This window comes from Pelodiscus sinensis, chromosome 3, assembly GCF_052426305.1.
Source record: "Pelodiscus sinensis isolate ZL-2025 chromosome 3, ASM5242630v1, whole genome shotgun sequence".
NCBI classification, from domain to species: Eukaryota; Metazoa; Chordata; order Testudines; family Trionychidae; genus Pelodiscus; species Pelodiscus sinensis.
The window spans coordinates 23,592,506-23,616,594 of NC_143054.1; the positions used below are offsets into that span (position 1 = coordinate 23,592,506).

General features: G+C 38.4%; 1 long non-coding RNA gene across 1 annotated transcript; it reads left to right on the forward strand.

Annotated features, from left to right (window-relative positions):
• The first annotated feature begins 15,926 nt into the window (after positions 1-15,926).
• Positions 15,927-23,362, forward strand: LOC102463787 (uncharacterized). Its single transcript, XR_012902235.2, has 3 exons — positions 15,927-16,486; positions 18,531-18,606; positions 19,252-23,362. It is a non-coding gene; the product is annotated as an uncharacterized LOC102463787 (long non-coding RNA).
• The last annotated feature ends 727 nt before the right edge of the window (positions 23,363-24,089 follow it).

The window sequence follows — 24,089 nt, forward strand, 5'->3', positions numbered from 1 at the left end:
TAACCCTGCTCTCATGAGGAGTAAGGGAAGCTGAAGGAAGAAAGTTCTTTCTTCGACTTCCTGCATGGTAGACAGCACTGAAAGCTGAGTTAAGCTACTTTGATTTCAGCTACACAATTAACGTAGTATCTTAATTTGATTTTTGTCCTGTAGAGTAGACATACCCTATGTTGGGTATAGATACACTGCAGTTAAAACCCCCTAACAGAGCTCAGGCTAAGAGGTCGTTCAATTGCAGTATAGCTGCTAGGACTGGAGCCCTGGCTATAGGACCCTGCAGGTTGGGTGTATACAGGAGAGGTCCCAGAGCTTGAGCTGCAGCCTGAGCCTGAATGTTTGCACCTCAATTAAATAGTCTCTTAGCCTAAGCTTTGTGAGGCAGCATGGGCCAGCTGCTGGTGTCTACCTGTGACATAGATATACCCTATTAATAAATTCTATTTGTAAAGACTTCGTTACGGTTGTATTCATGCTGTTAGTGAAGAGCTATTCAACATGTGGCCCGTGGGCTGCATGTGGTCCATGGCCTGTTTGTTAGAAATGGATGGACATAATGAACTTTTAGCCATTAGTAGTCAGTGTAGTAGTCTGCCAGACAACAAGGCCTGTTTGGGTGCCTGTGCCTTCAAGAAGCTGTGGCCAGGAACCACAGAGGTGCTGTACCTATAAAGGCTAGACTGTCCACCAGGGCTTCTTCCTGGAGATCTTTTTTGTTGACAGAACTGGCTCCCTGCGTCCACACACACCTTTTGTCGACAGATCTCTGTTGACAAAGGCGTTCTTCCTCATAAAAGGAGGTTTACTGCTGTCAACAAAGCTGCTGCGTTCTGTTGACTTACTGTCGACAGAAGGCAGAGGAAGTGTAGATGCAGGTATAGTTTTGTCAACAAAAGGCCACTTTTGTCGACAAAACCCTGTAGTCTAGTCACACACACACAGATGGAGTTCTGGGAAAGGGTATATTTAAACTATAGAGGCAGCTGAGGATTCATAATAGGGACAAGAGGGGAAGAGATAGGCATGCTCATAAATCAAGGTTTACAGTGTCTTACGAAAGAGATTTTTTTCCCCGACATTTGGCCCTACACGGGACCAAATAGCAGCAAAACCTCTTCCTCAAAAAATAATCAGAAGAAGATATGCAAATGCTAGTGTGATTTGCATATCTTCTTCCACAAACAAAATGGCAGTGTAGCCGTAGCCTGACAAAAAAAAAGTACATTTATATTTTAAAAATTGGTTTAGTTACTGCTCAGAAAAGAGATAGTTATTAAAAATGATAGACTTTCTCAGCTCAAATGTGTGTGCAAGTATGTGTGTGAAATTTCTGATGTGATACTATAGGAGAGTGTGTCGTGTATTATGGTACAACTACTGATCTGACACATCCTATTATTGCACAATGCAGATAATGATGCTGTTATTATTCTGATGATAGTATCTGAGCAAGTCTCTTTCTCTCTCTCTCTTTCTCTCATGTTTGGTGATTCATTGTATTTCAGATGGAGACAAAGCTAGATGGAAACAAAGCAAAGAAAGCTTCAGAAAAGGCAGCACAAAGGAAATCATAACTTATGTCATATGTTATGTGCCAAGAATAGATGTCAGACTTTATTGCAGTTTGCAGTATCATAACTGAAGAAGAAAAGTCCTTTCTAAAAATTACTCTAAAAGGAAATTAGGGGGTAAATCTAGGTATAGGTATCAACTAGGACATATGTTTGATGCAGTTTTATTAGCAGAGATCCATCAGCTTACTCCAGAGTGTAATAACTTGTGCATTATTATTATGTTATGTTCTTATGTTATGTTCTTATATTAAATCCTAGTATGGTCTCAAAATGTAAGGCCTGGTGAACTTGTGATTAGCAGGCCTGGTCTTGTTCAGCACATTCCCACCGGCAAAAGACCTTTGAGGTTTTGTATGTCTAAAATACAACAATTCCTCCACATCATCTCCACAAGCCACTTTGGTAAAGAGTCGGCAAGTGCTTTTCCGAGAGAAGTCCTCAACCAACAGGCATTTATGGGTGTGATGCAATCTGGTTTGTGCAGCTTTTGAGGAAGCCAGATGCAGCCCACAAGCTCCTGGGCTTCCTCCTCCCTTGCAGTGGGAAATTGGCGCTGGCACTCCAACCTCATGGCAGGAAGGGGGAGGGAGCTGAAGTGGCAGCACAGGCTCCTCCTTTTAGGGAGGAGCTGAGCCCCAAGCCTGTGGCTCATCTGCAAGATGGTCTGCGGACCACACTTTGAGAACCACTGTCCTAGTGTCTCCCCACATGTCCCTCTCAGCATGCAGGCTGGACAACACTATTTATCCCACATTATACTTACATCTACTGAAGCTCAAATGTATGCATAAGGGTCCTTTTTCCTTATCCATGTCTCCATACCCCATTAATTTGAGGGGTGCCCCATTTCTCGTTGTTTCATTAACATCTAGGCCAATGAGTTACCATATCAACTTGAAGTTATCACACAGTCCTGTGAAAGGTTAATGTTGGGTATCTTGTGGTATTACATGGCTGCATCATTTCCAGAACATGAGCACTTACCACATCTTTTAGTTATCTTTCAGTCAACCCATGCTAAACTGTTGGCCGAGTCTTAAAATATTAATTAATATGTATATCTCACCTCTATATCTGAAATGTATTTAATATCTTTTATTCTTGACTACATTTGTGCTTGCAGTTTTCTTAAGTGTGAGGAGGTATGTCATGTTATAAACCAAGATTCCTAGCTACTACACATCATTATTGGCTACACTGTAGACTTTTCCTCTTCTAGACAATTTGGGCATCTTGCAAAGACCCTGCTTTGTAGCTGGTGCCTGAGTACAGATGTGCTAAAACTTTCTAAATCTCACAGAGCTAACTGATTTCCTGCAAAAAACAAAAACAAACAAAAATAGTTTTGTGCTTATTGGCAGATACAAAGCTGATGGTTTAGAAATTGTATCTTTCACTTCAGGTATAAGCAGTGTAGTATGGATGGGTACATGTGATCAGCACTGCTGAATTCAAAACAAATGGAATTGATTAACTCTTATGAGGGATTGGGATACACACACAAATCATCAATAGAATAGAGCTCATGCCAAGAGCCTGAGTGGGGCTTTGGAGATAAATGTACGGAGGAGAAGAGTCTCTTTGTCAGGTAGAGATTATTGCCTGGAGGAGACACATATCCATAGCCCCTCTCCTCCCAACTCCTTTATTTTTGGCTGTTATTCTTGTGTAGGATACTGAAAACAATTTGCCACGTTAGCCACAAGGAAGTAAGAGCCCACCGATTTCAGCCACTCATAAAAACCACAGATAACAAACAAGAATTAGGCATCTTACCATGCATTTTAATACAAATCTACAGTGCTGTATTCATAGCACCAGAGGGTGCCATTTAAGAGTATAAATATTAGCATCCACAACATCCTTTCTGCTCTTTACCTGGCCTACAATGATGGTTTGCATTGAGTACTGCTAGCGTTTCCAGGTTCAAGGAAAACGAACAGCAAAAAAATCCCCAAACTATTTCTGAGGTAAGAGTGCCCAGCTCTCCATGTATTATAAGAGCACAGACCAGGGGAAAAGCAGCTCTGCAGATGGTCCCTCGTTATGACAGCACCTTTTGTCTTGGAGTATTAGTCTGTCTGCTGCTGACTAAATCTTCAAATCTTGTTTTCATTTATTATTCAGGCTAAATTCCATGTTCAATTGTGAAGATTTGGAAGTAATATGGTGTTCAGGAGTGGCAAACTTCAATTCAGCACCTATAGGATTCAGGAACTTCTAGGGTAAGGAAAAAGCAGTGCATAAGACTAAAACTACAAAAGGCAGACACAATAGAAGATTGTGTAAATGGTAGGAATTTCTATCTGAGAGGGGGTGAAAGCCACTGACTACATACAAATGTGAGCCTGAGGAAGGCAGCTATGTTAGCTTAGATATTCTTCAGGGAGGTGTAGTCGATTTTGACATTTTTGTGCTCTTGTTTTTCTAATGACAATTTTATGTTGAGGTGAATTAATTAGAAAAAGCATAGGCTTCTGCCACAGATAGTCTGGAAACAAAGATGGCTGAAAGAGGTTTTTCTGTTTTTCATTTTAATGTTTTAAAGGAACATTATGGGGAAGAAATAGCTCAGAGGAGGAAGAGACATAGTACAAGAGAGAATCTCATAATTTCTAGAAATCAGATTAAGAGTGTCCTGCCCCCAACTTTGAAAATGAAACTCCATGAAATAGAGAGTCATCACTGGCACATACTGAGCCCTCATTCCTATATTCAGATCTCTGGCAAAGTCTGTGGCATCCTCAAAACACCTCAGTATCTTTTTGTTTTTATTTTGTCACAGTAACAATAAATCATTTAGAAACAAACTAAAGTCAGCATGTTGGAGACACCGAAAAATGTACTATTCAGAAAATGAAAAATACTAAAAAATATGGCTTATGGTTCAAAGACCAATATAGAAGAGCCCTGTTTTGGTGGCTTACGTGATTTTGTCTTTTAGTCAAAACACCTCAGTTTCAAATCCAGAACTTATCTTCATATAAACTAAAGTTTATTTTGTCTTTGTCTTGGGAGAAAGGCCCAGGTTAGTTCTTATTTCATCCAAACTGGTTTGACTATTCTTAGTTTGCAGATTTGACCATTATTGGTTGTCTTAATTAGGGTGGGGAGAAATACCATCAAGTTTTGGAAAAGAGAGAAATCTGATGCTATGAGGCTCTTTAACTTAACAAACAAATATAGCCAATAACAGGAAGCTGAAACCAGCAGAGTTATTTGGAAATAAGGTGCACATTTTAAAAATGAGAATAAACAACCATTGGAACACATCATCATAACACAGCAGATATGATAAATAAGATGAAAATCTAGATGAAGTAAAAATTGTGTGAAATCTGTTGCCTCTGTTATGTAGGAGGTCAGACTAGGTTATCACAATGGTTCCTTCTGACCTTAAAATCTACAAATCAGAGTCTTTTCTGAGGGAAGATGTTAGTATTTTGATTTGTGTCAAGGACATATTTCCATTGGAAGAGTTTTTGAGGGGTACTTTTTATTATTGTTCTTAATATGGTTGTTCTCAAACCATGACTATACACATGACAGTTTGTAGTTCCATGATTTGCAATTGAATCTAAGATCTGAGAGTTAAGCTAGAGTTCTTTTGGGCTTGTGCATCAGTCATTGGAAATTGGATCAGCTGAAGAACATTACAGGTGTACTTAGACGCCGTGTCTAGACTACATCCCTCTTTCAACAGTGGGATGTAAATTAAACACTTAGAAATTGCAAATGAGTTGGGGATTTAAATATCCCACACTTCATTTGCGTCATGCACTCTTTTGAAAAAGCACCATTTTGAAAGTAAAACCACGATCTAGACGCGGTTCTTTTGAAAACGGCAGGCTTTTTCGAAAGATCCTGTAAACCTCTCCATGATGCGATTATGCAAATGAAGCATGGGATATTTAAATCCCCACTTCATTTGCAATTTCGAAGTATCTAATTTACATCCATCTGTCGAAAGAGGGAAGTAGTCTAGACACAGTGATGGTGCTTAGGACATCATTAAACAGAGTTAACCATCTGGAGCTTTAACTTGTCTTCAGTGCTAGAGTTAACAGAAATAATTCAAGCTAGCTTAGCTCAATTGAAATCAGCCACACATCAAAACAGCACTCAACTCATCAGAGTAACTTATTTAGCAGCACAAAGCAACTATTAGCAGGTTATGAATGGTGCTAACTGAAGCTGAAATCTGTATGTCTCTCTGCTATATTGCTAGATCAAACAATGATCTTCCATCCATAGCCCTGTTGGGCCAGTTAGCTCAAGTTTAAAGCACCACTTAACCTGAGCTAGAGATTTCTGTGTGGATGGGAGTCATATTAAGGGCAACACTCATGATATTGCTCAAGTTAATATAAACTATTTGTCCTTACACAATCTTCTTTGAGCTTCTCCATGATATTTGCTTTAATATTTTATCCGTCAAAGCCTTCATTTTGATTGCTATGTTGCCCGGCCAAAAAAGAGAGCCTGCCACCCTCTTTTGTTATGTCTCCTAATTCCTCACTTGGATGAATCTGTTTTTGTTACTTCATCCCATTATCTTAATGATTTTCTGATGGTCCTTATTCTGTTCATTTGCTGCTCATCTCTTCTACATGCTTTATAACATCTATTATTCTTTCATTAACCTTTTATATATCTGCTGTTTCAAAAATTACAAGTTTAAATTTTCCACTGAAGCTAAATAAGTTATCTTCATTCTTTGTATGACTAAGCTGGAAGCAATGAAGTTACATCACACGTTGATTTGGCCCAATGTCTTTAAATGCTCCTTTACAGAAAATAAACAGTTTTGAAAGTCCTCTACCTACACACATTCCTGGAATGACATGTCATGCCAGCTGCAGCTGCTATTAAACAATACCCTTTTAAAGTCACCAAATGTTATCATTTTAATAGCTTCTTCACTTCTTAAGTCATCTTCTTCAGTTTCTCAGACTTCCAGAAATACCATTTTACAGTAAAATATATCTTTTAAATTCAACAACTAAGTCACAATATCTAAGAGATTAGCTCAGTTTTTATTAATCTTAGGAGTTGTTGGGAGTCTAAATAATTACTAGTTCATCCAATTTAAGCTTCATTATTTTTGCCTTTATTTGAACAAGTTTACACTCTATTATTGTTACTTATGCTGTTTGACCACATATTTGGGCCAGAATTAGACAAATAAGCTGGAGTTAGTAGGAGGATCAACTTAACATATTTCAGGGCAATGAGAATTTTTTTTCTTATATAATTTTATGATGGTCATCACCAACTTTGATCTTTTAGTCACTTTCTTTTAGTATTTTGTTTTTTTTTCAATTTGGGCCTTTTTTGAGGGGTTTTATACATTTTATACATTCTCTTATTACATTATTTTGACCATTAAGCATGTTAAGCATTTGGTAGCCTATACAGTATGCATATACAAGCTTTAATTTACACAACTTTTGCTGTTTATATCATTTTCTTTCTGTATCATCCTGCTTCTGGGTTTTTCCAGGAAAGGGAGTTTCTTGTCATTTCAGGTTTCTGTATTTCTTTACTTAAAATATTTTCTAGTACAACATACCCTCATCCTTTCAGCAACAACATCAATTCAAGGAGAATTGGCAAAACTATAATGATGGCAGCATGAATTTGGCCTGAGTTATATTTGTTTGTTTTTGTTTCTTTGTTTGTTTGTCCTGAAAGATCTCCGAAACGGTAAGAGCTAGAAACCTCACCAAATTTTGCACGGATACTATTGATTTCCTCACTTAAATAACTGGATTGGTTATATCTCAAAATCGGTTCCCCCGGTTCCCTCAGAGCCCCAATTGGGCCCACTGATAATTAGTTTTTAATAGCACCTGATCATAGAAACACAAAATTTTGCATGGATACTACTGATTTCCTAACTTAAATAACTGGATTGGTTACATCTTGAAATCAGTTCCCCCAAAGCCCCAATTGGGCCACTAATTAGCTTTTAGTAGCACCTGATCATAGGCATTTGCTGGATTCTTCTGTTAAGTGTGTCACATAAACTGCAACTGCAAGATCCTTTCCCTATGATAAAAGAAAATGTATTTCCAATGAAATATATTATGTTAACATAATTTACGTAGTTCATTCACCACACCTTTTGTTATCAAGACATGAGTTAAATGTAAATGCGTTTTGTAAGCACATCACTAGCTATGTTAATTTCTTAAAATAATATATAAGAGAAAAGTATTTCCAATAAAATATACTATGTTAATGTCATTGACGTAATTCATTCATCACACCTTTTACTATATTTTCCCCAGGCGACACCAGGTATTTCTGCTAGTAATTAATAATAATTGTTTTAAATATATTTAAACTTACTATTTAGTAAATCTTCATTTCAATATCATAAGTAAAACTCCCTATTTGTCATGGAAGTCATAGACTTTGTAACTTTCCATGACCACTGTGTCATCTGTAGTGACCAGTGCAGCACTGCTGGGGCCATCTTAGGCCTCCTGCCCTCCAGTAGCAGTGGGTGGATTGTGAGGAGGCTAAAGGATGTGGATTGGTGTGCAGGACAGTGATTACCTGGGGGACTTTCAGGAAAGGCAACAGGGATTGACCTTACACAGCTCTTAGCTCCATGTTCTCCCCCTGCCTTCAGGCATCACCCCCGCAGATCCCAATAGCTTTGTTTCCCAGCCAATGGAGGTTGCAGAAATGGGGCTCAGGGTGGAGCAGAGGTAACATATGGAACTAGGAGCTGAAGGTCATTGCTTTCCAGGAGCCAGGTAGAGAGTCTGCTCCAACCACCCTGCCAACCTCATTCCCAGGCTGTGAAATACTTGCAGTGCTCCCTGGCCATCCCTTCCAAGAAACATTGGCACCCCTCTGGGACACTCTCCATCCCAATTTTAATCAGGGGTATATAGTAAAAGTCATGGACACATCACAGGCCATGAATTTTTTGTTTGCTGCCGAGGACCTGTCAATGAATGTTACTAGAAATACCTGTGACTAAAATGTAGCCTTAAATATAAGCCAGTGTGGCTGCGTCTAGATTGGCATGATTTTCTGGAAATGCTTTCCACGGAAAAGTTTTCCGTTAAAAACATTGTCGGAACAGAGCGTCTAGATTGGCACGGACGCTTTTCCGCAAAAGCACTTTTTGCGGAAAAGCGTCCATGCCAATCTAGATGCACTTTTCCGCAAAAAAGCTCCGATCGCCATTTTCCCGATCAGGGCTTTTTTGTGGAAAACAAATCTGAGCTGTCTACACTGGCCCTTTTGTGTAAAAGCTTTGCGCAAAAGGGACTTTTGCCTGAACGGGAGCAGAATAGTATTTCCGCAAGAAGCACTGATTTCTTACAGTAGGAAGTCAGTGCTTTTGTGGAAATTCAAGCGGCCAGTGTAGACAGCTGGCAAGTTTTTCCGGAAAAGTGGCTGATTTTCCAGAAAAACTGGCCAGTCTAGACACAGCCTGTAAGTATATCATCCTAGTATAGTTTTATTTGGATGGGGTGCAGGTGAGAGGAAACAAGGACATTTTGATAACCTTTTATGTCACCATTTCTTATCTTTGTCTTCAGGTGACTTTTCCACAAAGTCCAGCATCATCTCTGAGTATCATTACAAACAAAACATGTTTGCCATTTTCCCTATGTAGTATTTAGAGAAGTGTCTTGATTTTTGGACCTTAATAATCAGTGTTTCCAAGCAGAACTCAAGTCCCACGGAGTTTCAGTGAGATTGGGCTCTTACGTACCTCATTTGCATTACAAATTGAGACTCCAGGCTTGATCTACTACTTCCATTTCAAAGAAGGGCATGCCAATGCACATTATGGAACCATATAAGGTAGCAAGGTCCACATAAAGAGTTACTATGTGGTATGCTAGCGCAGAGCTATACTGCAGTTTGCCACGCCATTTGTACTGACAAACCTTTAATCTTTGAAATCATGTATGTACTTTAGAATGTTATCCAGCTCTTACATGCTATATTGGTTTAACTAAAAATGTAGCATTCAGATGAAATGGTGTGACTTTGTCTAGTGACACTCATATCTCTTTAAATCTGGGACACAGTAGTTTATTGTTGTACATGCAAGATGATATAAAACAGATTTAATTGATATTAGAGCATCTATGCAATGTTTTGAATTGGTTTTAAAACTGCATTTTAACTGGTACAATATGTTTATTAAGACACGCTCTGTGTAGCATGTTGTGACTCACCATCATGACACCTCCTGCTGGCCAATCTGGGACTTAGCTCTTCTTCAGCCTTTGAATGCCCTCTCCTGGCAATGCCTTTCCTGTCTCTTACCTGCCTCCTGTTACTGTCTCCACCACTCATCAGGACCCACACCCCTTTCAAAATGCAATGCCCCTTAGCCTGGGTACTGTCCTCCTGGGGGTACCCACTCCCAAGTTTCTTCCTTCCTAGTTACCCATAAGCCCATGTTGCCTTACTGACCCACTGTCATTCTTTATCTAGCCCCTTTCCTCAGGGGCGAATTGCAGTCTGAACTAACTACTCATCATTAGCAAGGAGGGTTGGACCTGCTGCCTTTTCCTTCTCAGGTTGCTCTTCTGCAGCCCTAGTACCTCCTTAGGCCCCTGCCTCTGGGCCTCAGCCTGATTTATTCAGGCCCAAGCTTCCCTGGTCCACCCTGCCTTTTTCCAGCACTGATCTGGCAAAAGAATCCCTGCTAGCAGGCAGCTAGGTCCCTCGCCCTCCAAAGCTGGAGCAAGAGTTTATTGCCTCAGACTAGCAATCCTTTTATACAGCCCAGCCAGGCTCCAGTTGGCTTCCTCATGCCTCTTTCTAATAGGCTCCTGGAACAGCCCTTTCCCAGACTGCTTTTAATCTCTTGTAAACCAGAACAGGCAACTTTCCAGTTACACCTTGCATTTTCATTGATTTTGTTAAGCTAATACATTCCCCTATGTAGACATTCTTAAAACAATTTCAATGGGGTTTATTTCACAGTGATTTTAATTAATTATGAATTAAGGAGAGATCTTAAGAGGCACAAAGGCATCTATCTCCTTTTGGAAAGCAATGGGAGTAAGACATCAAACTCTCACTTGGGTCTTCAAAAATCTTCCTTAGAAGTGAAATAGACATAAACTATGCTTAAACTGATGTCAGTGTCCACACAGTAGGTTGAACTGATTTAATGTAATTCATTTTAAAAGGATGTTGGTTATACTAATACAACTTGTAATGTAAACTAGACAAATGTCAGAATCTAGTGACATTCAGGGCACATGGTACTCAGGCTTTTACAACTTGAGCTGGTTCTTATGAGGTAAGTAGGATGAAGCACAAACTATTTCAAGTATAGTGGCAGCTATAAAAATATTGCTTTTTATAGCTCCACCAACTGCAGTACAAATTGTCAGTCATGTTAGATTATAATGCACTTGAATGACAAACAGGACATTTGAATATGCTTGGGGCATGTCACACACTAAAATATTTCCATTATAAACCTTTCATACAAGTATGTATTTGGTGAACAAAATGGTAACAATTGCCTTAAATCTTGAAAGGAGTTAAATTACTTTTTAAATCCAGAAAATATAAATATGGCAGTTGCTCAATAACTGTCATACCCTTCTGTTAATGTATAAGGATTAAAATGTCCATGTTCTGTAAGTAATTACTTATTTCAGGGAAAGGAGTGTGCATTTTATTAATGTAAAACAGAGAACAAGCATCAGTTTGCATTGTCACTTCAGATCATATCACATTAATTGACTCATTATAATCTGATGTACTCTGGCAGGACTGTATACACTTTGAGATGAACTACTATACATTTAAAACAAATCTATTTGCTATCCTTTTATGTTAATCAGGAATTATTCTCCTTTGATTGCCAATAAAGGTTAACACCTTAACAGACCATTCAGATTGATCATAAGGATTTGCTGCTTTGTTACTGAGCCACTGCAGAATTCCCTTCCAGGGGCTTTGGGATCCACAGTTGAGAAGCTGAATTTTCTGTTACGGTATGTGAATAATAACCTGTTATAACAAACCCATGGAATTTCTGATCCTTTCATGATTAACCCACATATAGGACACTTACTCAAATTATTGTTCAAAAGGCAAAAATCAGACTTTTTAGTGCAGGGCTTCCTTATTATATTACCTCCCAATTTCAGCAAGGAACTTAAGCACATACCCAGTTTTAAGTATGTGATAGGTCCTGCTGAATTGGAACATTATTCTTAGTCCTCTGCAGCTCCTACATGCAGGGCCGGCTCGAGCCATTCCTTACAGCTGCGATCAGGTGCCCCCCATAGATTGGCACCCCGGGCAGCTTTCCGGCTAGCCCCCTCCTTAATCCAGCCCTGCCTACATGCCTCTGAACATTTTCTCCTCTTTTTAAAGTAAACATTAGAAAACATTTTCTTCGATAATTAAGTTATGTCAAGGTTCTTGTCATTAAAACAAAAGTGAATATACTCACTGAGTTTCTTTTAGAATTTGAAATGATTCTCATGAGGATGACTCTGAAAAGATTTGGAAGTCTTGGTAGATGATCAACTGAACATAAGCTTCCACTGGGCAGTTTTGGCCAAAAAAAGCTATTGCGATCCTGAGTTGCATAAAGAGGGGAATCACAAGCAGGTGTAATATATAATTTTTTTTGTATTGGTGTATAAAGTATTCATGGATTCATCAATGGCTATTAGCCAGGATGGGCAGGGATGGTGTGCTTAGCAAATGGTCCTGCAGCACCTTACAGTGCATCTAAACTACATTGCTAGTATGAGATAACTAGTGTTATTTCAAAATAAAAATGCGAGCATCTACACAGCCATTCCATTATTTTGAAAAAATTTCAAAATAACAGATGGCATATTCTGAAAACTGTAAACCTCATTCTATGAAGAATAACACCTATTCCAAAATAGCTATTTTGAAATAAGGCGTGTGTAGACACTCCATTACTGCTATTTTGAAATAGCCCCTCACCAGGGCCATTCTAAGTTATTCTTCCCCAGTGTCTCCTACGGCTCTAAATCAAAATAGCACATCTACATTAGGAAAGCCTGCCTTGGACTAATTTTGAGGCTTCCCTGTCCCTGTAGTATAGACATGCTATTTCGAAATAAGCTATTTTGGAATAACTATTCTGGAATAGCTTATTTTGAAATAAGCATGCAGTGTAGATGTACTCTTAAAGACTAACAAAAAATAGAGATAGTATCATGAGGTTTTGTGAGCACAACCCACAACCCTGTGTCATCTTCAGATGAATGGAGCAAGAGGTATAGAGGCACAAATATATAGCAGAAAAAAGATGGGAGAGAGGGAGAGGAAAAACTGTCAAACAAAATGTCCGTGCTAAATGAGGCTAATCGAGAGGGCTGTAAGTACTTGATATTTAGCTTTTGATGTCATTTGATTGTTGAATATAATGGCCCATCCATGAAATGTCTTTGTTCAGTCTCTGGGTAAATGTGTCATGTTTGCATATGAAGGCCATTTCCACAGACTCTCTCTCTAGTTGGTTACTGAAGTTATCCTTTCCAAGAGGATACATTGATGATTACATACTTGGCATTGGCCACTATCAGCAGACAGGATACTGGGCTAGGTGGACCTTTGGTCTCACCCAGGAGTGTGTCTAGACTACACCTCTCTGTCAACAGATAGATGTAGATTAGGCACATTGAAATTGCTAATGAAGCAGGGATTTAAATATCCCATGCCTCATTAGCATAAACATGTCCACCACTTTTTTTTCAAAATGGAGTTTTTTTGAAAGAAAGAAAAAAAAAAGGGAGACAGGCGAGAAGCATTTCTCCATGGCTGCTGCATCTCTAGCGGGCACAGCTGAGGGAGGGGTGCATGTCCTCCAACTGGGGACAGACAGGCACACAGATAGACACACAGACAAATCCTCTCAAAGATACAGTGGACAGCTGTTCCTTTCTCCGCCCCTGACCTCTGCCGCCCCAGTGGGGTTATAGCTGCCCCAGTTCCCATCTCTGGCCCCTTGCTGCCTCCCTATCTCTTCTACCAGAGCCCTCCCTTTCCTTTAACCCATTGTCGTGGCACAACCAAACTCTTACTTTGGTTTAAGTTATAAGAGGAAGCTGCATACCAAATTTGGAGGTCCTTGCTCTTACCGTTTAGGAAGAGTTCTTGAAGAAACAGACAGATGCACAGACTCACAGAAAGACAAACTCAAATATAGAGTAGGTATGGTTAAATCCCTCATGTAGTTCCACAGGAATCTCAGAGGGAGTATCAGGCACCTTTGATTACCCTATAAACAGTATTTTAAAAAACAGTTTTGTATTTAGTCAAAATTATTTGTCATGGAAAGCAACAGCAAGCAGTGACAGCTTGTAGGGTTTTGGAAAGGAACACAGAAACAAGGTCATTAGAGAACACCTGAATTTTTCATTCTACCTATTCATATTTTATTTATTTTATTATTATTTAGTTACTGTAATTATTTGTTTCTGGTAATTCAGCTAATGTAATGTAAGCAATTTTCAGACAGTCAAGAAGGACAAACCCTTGCCCCACATATCTCACAATCTAAAAAGAGACAGTGTGTAAGAGAAAGGGATATAGGTGAAGTTGAGATTTCAGAGTTGTGTTAGGTCATGTCATTGCAATATTGTACATTACTCCTCAGAAGTGGGTTTCTGGGAGAAGTGGGTGTTTAGGAGGTATTTGGATACAAAAGAGACTAGGAGTTTGCAGATGAATTCAGGAAGGATATTCCATGTATAAAAGATAGCATGTAAACATACAAAGGAATGTGTCTATAACAAACTGAGAAATGGATGAATGAGCCAGTATTTCATAGAATACAACATAGCCGCTTTGGTGGATTGGAGGGGCTGAGAGGTAAAAAGCTGGTATTGTATATGGCTGGAAGTGAGTCATGCAGGGCTTTGAACATGGTGACAAGGAGCTGAAATGTAATGCAGTGGAGGAGGGGTAGCTAGTGGATAAATTCTGAAAGGAGTGGACATGGTGAGGATAGCCAGTGCAGGAGGACCATGGTTGGGAACATATTGTAAGATACAATGACAAAGAGGAAGCTGAGGGGCAGAAGTGGGTGGAATGGTGAGGAAGGGAGGACAATCTGAAAAGAATAAAGGTGACAGAAAAAAAGGAAGAGGACATAAGAAGTGCCATGCAGTATTTAGGGCAGTCCCAAATATGGGATTCTCCCATTGCAGTGCTCTATAGGCAGACCTGCAGTTTTCTTGGGCCGGAGTTCCTTTACTGTTAGGTCCTGCGGTTAGAAATGTGTTACAAATAGGAACCCCAGGACACAGTCCTTTCCCTCATTTTCACAAATCTCAAAGGCTCTTTTTAAAGGACAGTCTCTAGTTTATCCCTCCTTCCAGACCTGCTTTAGATGCTAAGAGAACTTACACAAGAGGAAGTATATGAGAAAAATAAACAGTCTTTTCTTCCCTGAACCTGGAGGAACATTAACCTAGTAAAAAGGAAATTTGGCCCTTAGGTATAATTTCCATTCGAGAAATCCTTGGGTTTCCTGAAACAGTCTGTATTCTGTAAGAATAAGTGGGAAACAGAGACAAGACAATCTACTGTATTGACAGTATTCATTAATTTTCTTAACATGTTGATGTTAGCTTACATTCTTTCTCTTCAGTTACCACACAATAGCCGGTGAGAGTTCTGACCTTCATGTAGATCTGGCAGCTGCTGACAACAGGGAAGCAGGATGTTTTGGAAATATCCAAACTGGCATTCACTCTCTCTGCAAGCCTCAATTTGCTGTCAGTTACTTATGGATGGAATCTTCCCTACGTCTAAAAAGATCTCTTTAATGAACCATTTGCTACATCCTAGCAAGATTTAATTAGTTTATCATACATCTAGAAGCTAAATAATTTGTCATATACACTAGTATATGGAATAGTTTTTACTCACCTTTTTACTGGAACATTTTAAAATAATGTTGCCTTTCTTGATGCCACACTGCATCTGTTTTTCACCTTTTCTGTGTCTTCTTTCCTTCCCATCTTCTCATACAATGTAAACCTCAGCATGAAGCTAATCTTTAATTTACTCTTGATATCTTCTCACACACGTAGAAAATGCCTTTGTACTGAATATGTATTTTCCAACATTTTATTCTCTCAAAAAAATTAAGAATATACTAAAATAGCCTGGTTCTCGTGCATTCTTGACACTTTTCATTGCTTCATCAGTTTAAAGGAGTTCTGAAGTGGGTGTAAATTACATTCAAACTCTTGTAAATTACAGTTTCATCCAAACTAAAGTCCCTTTACCATGCAAAAAAACAGTGTAAATGAGAATCAGGTCCTGAGATTTTTCAAAACTGTTGAGGGAATTTGGATAATTAGTTCCCATTAAAATTGCATTTCAGTTTCTTTTTAAACAACATAAAATAATTTGCATTTCTGCAACAGTTTTTATAATTTGTCCTCACAATGTGAGGTTTCAAGCCTTGGGGACATTCATGAGGAGCTGGAACTGGAAGATAGCGAAAGAGTATGAAGAGAGGCAGAGGATGGTGATTGCTTTGGCAAGGAAAAGCGAGTGTTGCAGCTGAATTCTGAGGGTTAGCTGAAGGTTAGGAACACCAGAGACAGATGTTGTGTATTCCTGGAGTGAAATGATATCTAAAGAAGGGTTTTGTTGGTAGGGATGGGCAGCAAAGGATTGATTCTTGACATAATTTAGAGGAAAACAGAGACGGATTTAGTCATGACAAGCCTCAGCTGAGCCTTGATCCAAAGCCTGTTAAAGACAATGGAATAACTCCCATTGATTTCAGAAGACTCTGGAACATGCTCCTGTTGTAAGCAGATTTATCTCCAATAGTTTCAATGAAGCTGTGGGTGTGGACTTCTTTGTTGGAGGAGGAGAGAGGAGTGAAAGATCATCCCTAGTTTGTGAGTACCAGAAATCTTTCTTTAAAAGCAACACAGGGAAACAAAACAAAATAAAAATGCTCTTGAGTATATGAGCAAGGCCTTCTGGCATGAGACTTTAAGCCCATTGAAAATTAAAGCTGATTTGCAGAATTTCCACTAAGGGATGGTTCTTTTGGTTTTATAGCAATGCCTAAGTAGGATTTATGTACAAATAACAATATTAATATTTATTTGCTTCTTGGATTAAATGAAAAATTCAAAATCCTTTTTAACTGTATTGTCCCTTAAGTGTTCCATTTCTTAGCAAGACTGTTAAGTAACGTGTTACATCAGAAATGATTTTATCAGTGATGTATAAACCTAGACTTTCATCTTGTTTTCCAATTAATCACCTGATCTTTGTCTTCTTGTGTTTCTCCTCCTCCTACATTACTATTCTTGCCTTTGGCTTCATTCATGGTATGCAATTCAGCAAGAAACAAAACAACAGATTTCATAATTTGGGGTATCTAACTTCAGACACCTAGTTTCTGATATTTGTTTGTTTGGTTTGTTTTTGTTTTTCCTGAGTGCTGAGCAATGCAGCTCCTACAACATTTAGTTGGAGTTTTGTGTGGGCAGCACTTCTTGGATGTACAGAAGTTTTCAAATGTCTCAAATGGGTCTTCCAAAACAGTAGCAGTTAGAAAACTCTGACTGTATCCTCTGTGGGCTTCACTAGGGTATTCTGTAAAATGGACAGCATTATTACTAAGCACTCTGGGAGATCCTAAGATAAAAGGTGGTGTAGAAGTGCAAATGGCAATTGTCCTTCACTATATTTTTGTAATTTCTTATAGCATGTTTGCTATTTCTAATGTCATTTGCTCTTTTAGGGTATGTCTAGACTACAGGCTTTTGTCGACAGAAGTTTTGTCGACAGATACTGTCAACAAAGCTTCTGTCGACAAAGAGCATCTACACTACATTCAGTTCTGTCGACAAAGCAAGCTGCTTTGTCGACATGGCAGTGTAGACGCAAAGGACAGTTTAGATGCAATAACGCTTTCTGTCGACAGAACTCTGTTGACAGAAGGCGTTATGCCTCGTAAAATGAGGTTTACCAGCGTCGACAAAACTGCTGAGTTCTGTCGACGTTATGTCGACAGAACTCAGCGGTAGTGTAGACGCAGGTTTAGTTTTGTCAACAAAAGTCCACTTTTGTCGACAAAACCCTGTAGTCTAGACACACCCTTAGTCTCAGATAACATTTCTTTGATGTCAACACGATTTAATTTCTAATATCCTTTTATTTTATATATGTCTTTCCTTCTGCTTATTAAAAATAGTCAGTGTATGAATTTCAAACTCTTCTTTGTTAAGTATTCTTTAGGGGGTATAGTTAAACTATTAACTTTTTTTTCCTCTCAGACTTCATGAAGTTGACTAAAAATAAGATGTAGATTTCTGAATTCTATGTGCTTCAACTGCCTGTCTGTCTGTGTTAATCTGGTAACACAGTTTGTATCACCACCAAAGCACATTTCAAAATATATCATGTCTGTAGGCTAGTTGGATGGAGATGTGGCAGTGAGGAAAAGCAGCTGTCATTCACTGAACACCTAACTAATGTTATTTCAGCTTCTTTTTAAACTTTTTGTCAACCGAGATATTAAGTTCTGCCTCTTGAGAAGGTCCCCTTATACAAAATAAGAGTGATAAATTCTAAGGAACGAGCATTAAGTACAATATGCTGATTCCTAATATATATTTGTGTCCTAGTGTTTGCTAATATTTTTTATGAAGTTAATCAGAAAAATTTTCTTTGTGGATTTGTCTTGGTATTCTTGTAGCATTTAATATTAAAAAGCAAAAGACTGAGTTACTGATCAGGTAGCTACATAATACTATGAAGAACTTGTTAATGTGCATCATTACCCTGTACTGGACAGTTAAATAGTTATGATGCTATATCTGGGACGATATATTGCTGATTCTCGCACATTTTTGTCCTGTATTTCAAGTAATAGGGCTCTAGTATTTTGGAGCAAGATGAATAAATTCTATTCCTTCTCCTTCATAGGAACTGAAGATGCAGAATCTGTTGGATGTATTTGAAAGTCCAAAAATAACACACTGCATTTCTGGGGGATGAGGAGGTAAATGACATTTATGATTCACCATGCAACCGAACACCCAGTAAAGACAAGAACCTCTCAGAAAAAAAGAGACCCTAGTGTTCTAACTGCTTACTTATGTCCTAAGTGAGGCTATGTCTATACTCGCGGCTTCTTGCGCAAGAACATCTTGCGCAAGGATTCTTGTGCAAGAAGTCTTGCGCAAGAAAACGTCCACACTGCCATGTGCGAGCTGTGCTTTTGCACAAGAGCGCCCATGGCAGTGTGGATGCTCTCTTGCTCAAGAAATCTCTGGTGGCCATTTTAGCCATAGGGCTTTCTTGAGCAAGAAATCCCTGCCAAGCATCCACACTGCTCGCTTGCACAAGAACTCCTGCGCAAGAGGGCTTACACCTGTTAAAAAAGAGTGTAGCTCTTGTGCAAGAAGCCCTCTCTTACTACACTGTACCGTAAATCTCCTTGCGCAAGAGTGGGTGGGCATTGTGGACGCTCTGCAGATTCTTGCGCAAGAACGGCCATACTTGCACAAGAACCCACAAGTGTAGACATAGCCTGAATGTGTGTGTTTCAAATCAGGTAAGGAAGACAGGAATCAAATGAGGCACTGAATTATTTTTTATGCCAGATTATCCTAATCAACAAGTATGCCATTTTATTGATTTTTAGGTCATAAATTCAAGATGTAAATTGGTCACCAGACAAGTTCTAGCATTCAGTGGACTGTGGCTGTGGCAAAATCAGTTGCTGATTATGGGATGCTGTTATTTAAGAATGCGATATTGTCATAATCTGAGAACTGCGAGTATTCTACTACTGGGGTGATATCTGGCCCCTCTGAAGTTAATGGCAAAATTCTCATTGACTTTAATGGACCCAGGATTTTGTCCCTGGGATGGAGGCAAGATTGGTAAGACTACATAAGCAATTAACTGTTGCATCTCTCTTAATAAAACAATACAAAGCCTGTAATAGTTTGTATGCACCTGAATTAATATTCTGCTTAACAGTACCTTGCTGAACAATAGGCAGCTTTCCTTTCTACTACCAAAGGCTTGATAAAAAAAAATAATAATCTTCAGGTGAAATAGACCATCAGTAATTATTACTTATTTCACAAATGGTCCCATCTGCCTGGAAAATCAGATGTTTATTAAAATTACCTTTTTCCAATGAATCTGCAAGATGGAGTGGAGCTTTCATGAGAAACACTACATGATCTGGTGGAGTCACATTTGATCCTCCTGGAAGATAATGGGGGCTCTCCCACTCATTTGGGAAACTTAACCTCTCTGCCTCAATTATTTCATTTGCAAAATGGGTGTAATACTAACTTATACTACCTCCGAGGCATGCTGAGAATTAGTGCTGTAAAGGCTGTACAGATGTAAACGGCTACCATATGTAAAAGTTAAGTATTATTATTTCAGGATTATGGACAGAACATGGAAATAAACATTGAAATATTTTGATCTTGTTTGATTTCAATTCTAGAACTGAGCATAGGCTTAGAATGTAAGGGGCGGGGAAAGGTGTGGTTTTTGTTTTTCCTTTCTGGAACAGCCATTGTTATAGCCCTTGTTTGACATAATTTAAAACATCCAATTGCCTAATCAAATTAATCCAAACTGATACTCTAAGGAACAGGTCTAAAGAGAGAGAAAAAATTGAGTACATTTAAACTAACTTTTAAAAACTTTGTGCTTTCAGGATACAGCAGCTATTTTGTAAAACTAGGTTGAAGTTGAAAACCCTCACAGTTTGGCAGGATTGTGCTCTATATAACAATTCTGCAGTATATCAGTTCAATTTCTGTGTCTCCATATAGGAAACTGAAGAGAGGTAAATGTCAACAACATGCCAGGATCTGATTTATTCTGAAATTTCATTTGTCCTGTAATATGTTCTGACAGGAAAATTGTAGACTGCATTGAATGTGTAATATTAACATCTTTGCCTGCAGCAAATATCCTTTTTGCAATATTAATGCGTGGGTGAGGAATCAAGTTTTAACCACAAAATACAATTGTACTGAAACTAAAGAAAATTAATGTTTCTTTTTCATAAACAATCAACAGCCTAATTATCTTTTTTATGACTTATTCCATTTACTAAGTAAGTGTATAAATGACTGAAATGAGAACTATAAAATAGAAATGCAGAGACATATGTCACCTTAATAATATTTTTAAAGTGATATGCTACTTTTTGTAGTAAAGCATAGCATGGACTATGATATATATAACAATGTACTGCAAAAATGAGTTGAGTTACTATGGCTTCAAACAAATGAAACAAAGAATTTGATGAAGATATAAACCCTGTGTGTGTTTGTCTGTGTATGTTCCTTCTGTGTACTGTCCCAGCTCTGTGCCAGTAGTTGACATGACTGACTTTGAATGTACCACCCAATGAATACAGGAACCATTCGGTTATTAAGGCATGCACCCCGCTTTATCATGAGTATCCTCTAGATTCTGTCGGAGCACAAATATATGTATGCCCATAATAATGGACCAGCTCAATGAATTGCAGAACATGCCATTCCTCCTTGGGCTAGGTGTAGAGTGGCCAGGTGTCTGGTATTCACCCGGACAGTCCGGTATTTTCACCTCCTGTCCGGTAAAAAAAATTCAGAGAATACCGGACACCTAAGATGTCCAGTATTTTCTGATTTTTTCCCCCTAGCCAGGAGGCAAAAATGCTGGGCACCTGGCAACCCTACAAACACTCAGCACCCAAACTGGGGTTTGTGTATCCTGCTAACAGGTGCATTACTAGCAGGGAAAGATACAATAAAATCTCATATTCCAAGGAATGGAAGGGAGTATGGACAAGCTAACCTTGAGTTTCTGCAAGTTTATTACTGAGTGCTTGTGTGAATTTTTGTTAAATTTGCTTTTGCCAATAAGTAGAAACTAAGTTTTTCAGCTTCTAGGGAAATTGTTTTAGTCCATTAGAAGTTATGTTTTTTTTAGATATAGGGTATTCTTAGGCTTTACATAAAATCATTGGTAAAGGTACAGGAAAAGGACTGTCACTTAAACTATATAATGAGGGTCAGAAGAGAAGATCACTGGACTCTAACTCTAGGACTCAACTCAAGAGTAAAGCTGCCAGACCTCTTATTCCCTGCCCAGACATACAATAACTGTGGCCTCAGAGATGCAATCCTGACTGGCGTTTAGGAGATGGCTGTCTGCTTTATTGGGAATAGTGAGCATTGGATGTTTGTTGTATGTATTGTGAGGATGAATTGCTAAGGGTTTTAATGTCAAGGCTCTTTCCCTTGGAAAGGGCCATTAATGCATAAAAAGCCAGTGCAGAGCAGATAGCTCTAAATTTTTACGGGTAATAAAAGAGCTGGAGATCCTTCTTTTAAACCATACTGAAAGCCTAACAGGGTGTCCTGGCCCTTCCTGGTGGGGAAAATGAAATTTACAGTAATAACTACAATCAAATCAGTGAAATGGAGAGCTGCACAAATAATAGAAAGTCCAGACACTTAAAACTACCTAAGCATTGCTGTGCCTGATTTGGGAACCTAAATCTCATTTTTAGAAGGGATTTAAGCACTTAATAGCCTAAAATGTATTCACTGAGAAACTCTCCCAATTGTCTTTGTTACGAACTTAAAGCTGCCCATTCTAGCTATATTTGATTCAATGGATTCATTGCTTTGTCCTTAATTAAGCAGATATATAAAATATCCCCTACTTGTTCTGCAAGCTTTTCCCCATGCTAACTTATATTTCAGTGTGCTGGAGCAATCAATCAGAAATTAATCTCTAAGAGCAGCACATTAGAACAAGCAAATTAAATGAAAGCGAGTTTAATTTATGTGAAGAGGACATTGCTGAACTCGTAATTTGTCAGAAACAGTAAAAAATGTCAGCTTTCAGAAAACCTTATCACTTTTGCATACAATATAATATTTTATGAAAAATCTTTACGGAAAGCTAAACATAATTTGCTCTGTATTGAAACTGTAGAATACATTTCCAGGAAATAATGAAAAATATTGCCCTTTCTAACACCTTAATAACCTTCCAATTTCAAAATATGGCACAATACTATTGATTACAGTGTTCTATATATTTAAAGTATTTATGAGGCCCTTATATATTGGTATTTATGTGTAAAATAGAGTTTAGCTAACTATTCAAATCCTTGGGCAGGTTATTTCCTATATTTTAAGCTCTTTAGCAAACGTGCCATATCTTTCTCTAAAATGACTAGTATGACATTGTTCAGTTTCAGAAATGGCTCTATAGATGTGATAGACAGATTTAACATTACATTTAGATTTATAAATACAGGTTGAATCTCTCTACTGTGGCACTTTTGGGATTTGACTGATGCCAAATCAGAAAATTTACTGGACCAGAGAGGGTCAGTATAATCTAGAAGCATTACCCACATAACCATTGCTTACTGGGAACTTAGAAGACATTTAGGTGTAAATTAAAGCTAAATAACAGTGAAGAAAACTGAGAACCATGACTGGTGGCTGTAAACAAACTATGGGAACATGGGAAACTTGGCCATACACATGATAAGTGGACATTCAGCTAACTAAAATAATTCCAGGCCACGGATGTTGCCGTACTAGACAGTGCCGGACTAGAGAGGTTCAACTGTCTGTAAGGATTAATAAATGATTTGTCCATATTTTAATCTATTGTTATAGATGGATACTTCCCACCAGTGTATTGACAGCCATCTATTACATGTACTAGTTATGTTGTAACATATTTAAAACATCTATTTACTCATTTACAATCAGTTATTCATAAAATGTGACCATAATTATAGTAAAGTTAATTTCAATCATTCTGTCTTTGTGATTCTTTCATGTGTAGCTTCCATAAGCTCTTCCACTATTAGTGTGAAAACCCATGATAAGCAAATTTTACTTTTTTTTGCAAATGCATCACTTTATTGACTCATTCACTTTATGATCAACTATAATCCCCAGATCCTTTTCAGCAGTATTACCTCCTTGCCAGTTATCCCCCATTTTGTAATTGTTCATCTGATTTTTCATCTTTGCTGAAATAATTTGCACTTGAAATCCATTGTCTTAATTTGAGGATTTCATTCCTTTTCTCTCCTTAGTATCATGAAATCACTTTTACCCAAATATTTTTCCATCTTTAGATTGCAACCAATTCTTCCATATTAGTTAGAATCAAGTTTAAAATGTCTCTCCCCAGTGACTTCTTCCACTTGTAAAAACACCTGTCTCTTTACAGTTCAAGAACTTATTGCAAATTCCTTGTTTTCCATATTATTTTCCTAACATGTGATGGGGTAAGATCCTCCCGCATTAGGCCAGAAGGGGTTAACTCCACTCTGAGGGCCAGGGAGTTCACACCCCTGAAGCCTGCTGGGCATGCTCCTGCTGCATGGGTATAAAAAAGGGCTGCTCAGGGTAGATGAGGCTGACCACTGTAGGGCTGTGTCCAGACTCAGGGGTTTTTTCGAAAAAAGGCTTCACCTTTTTT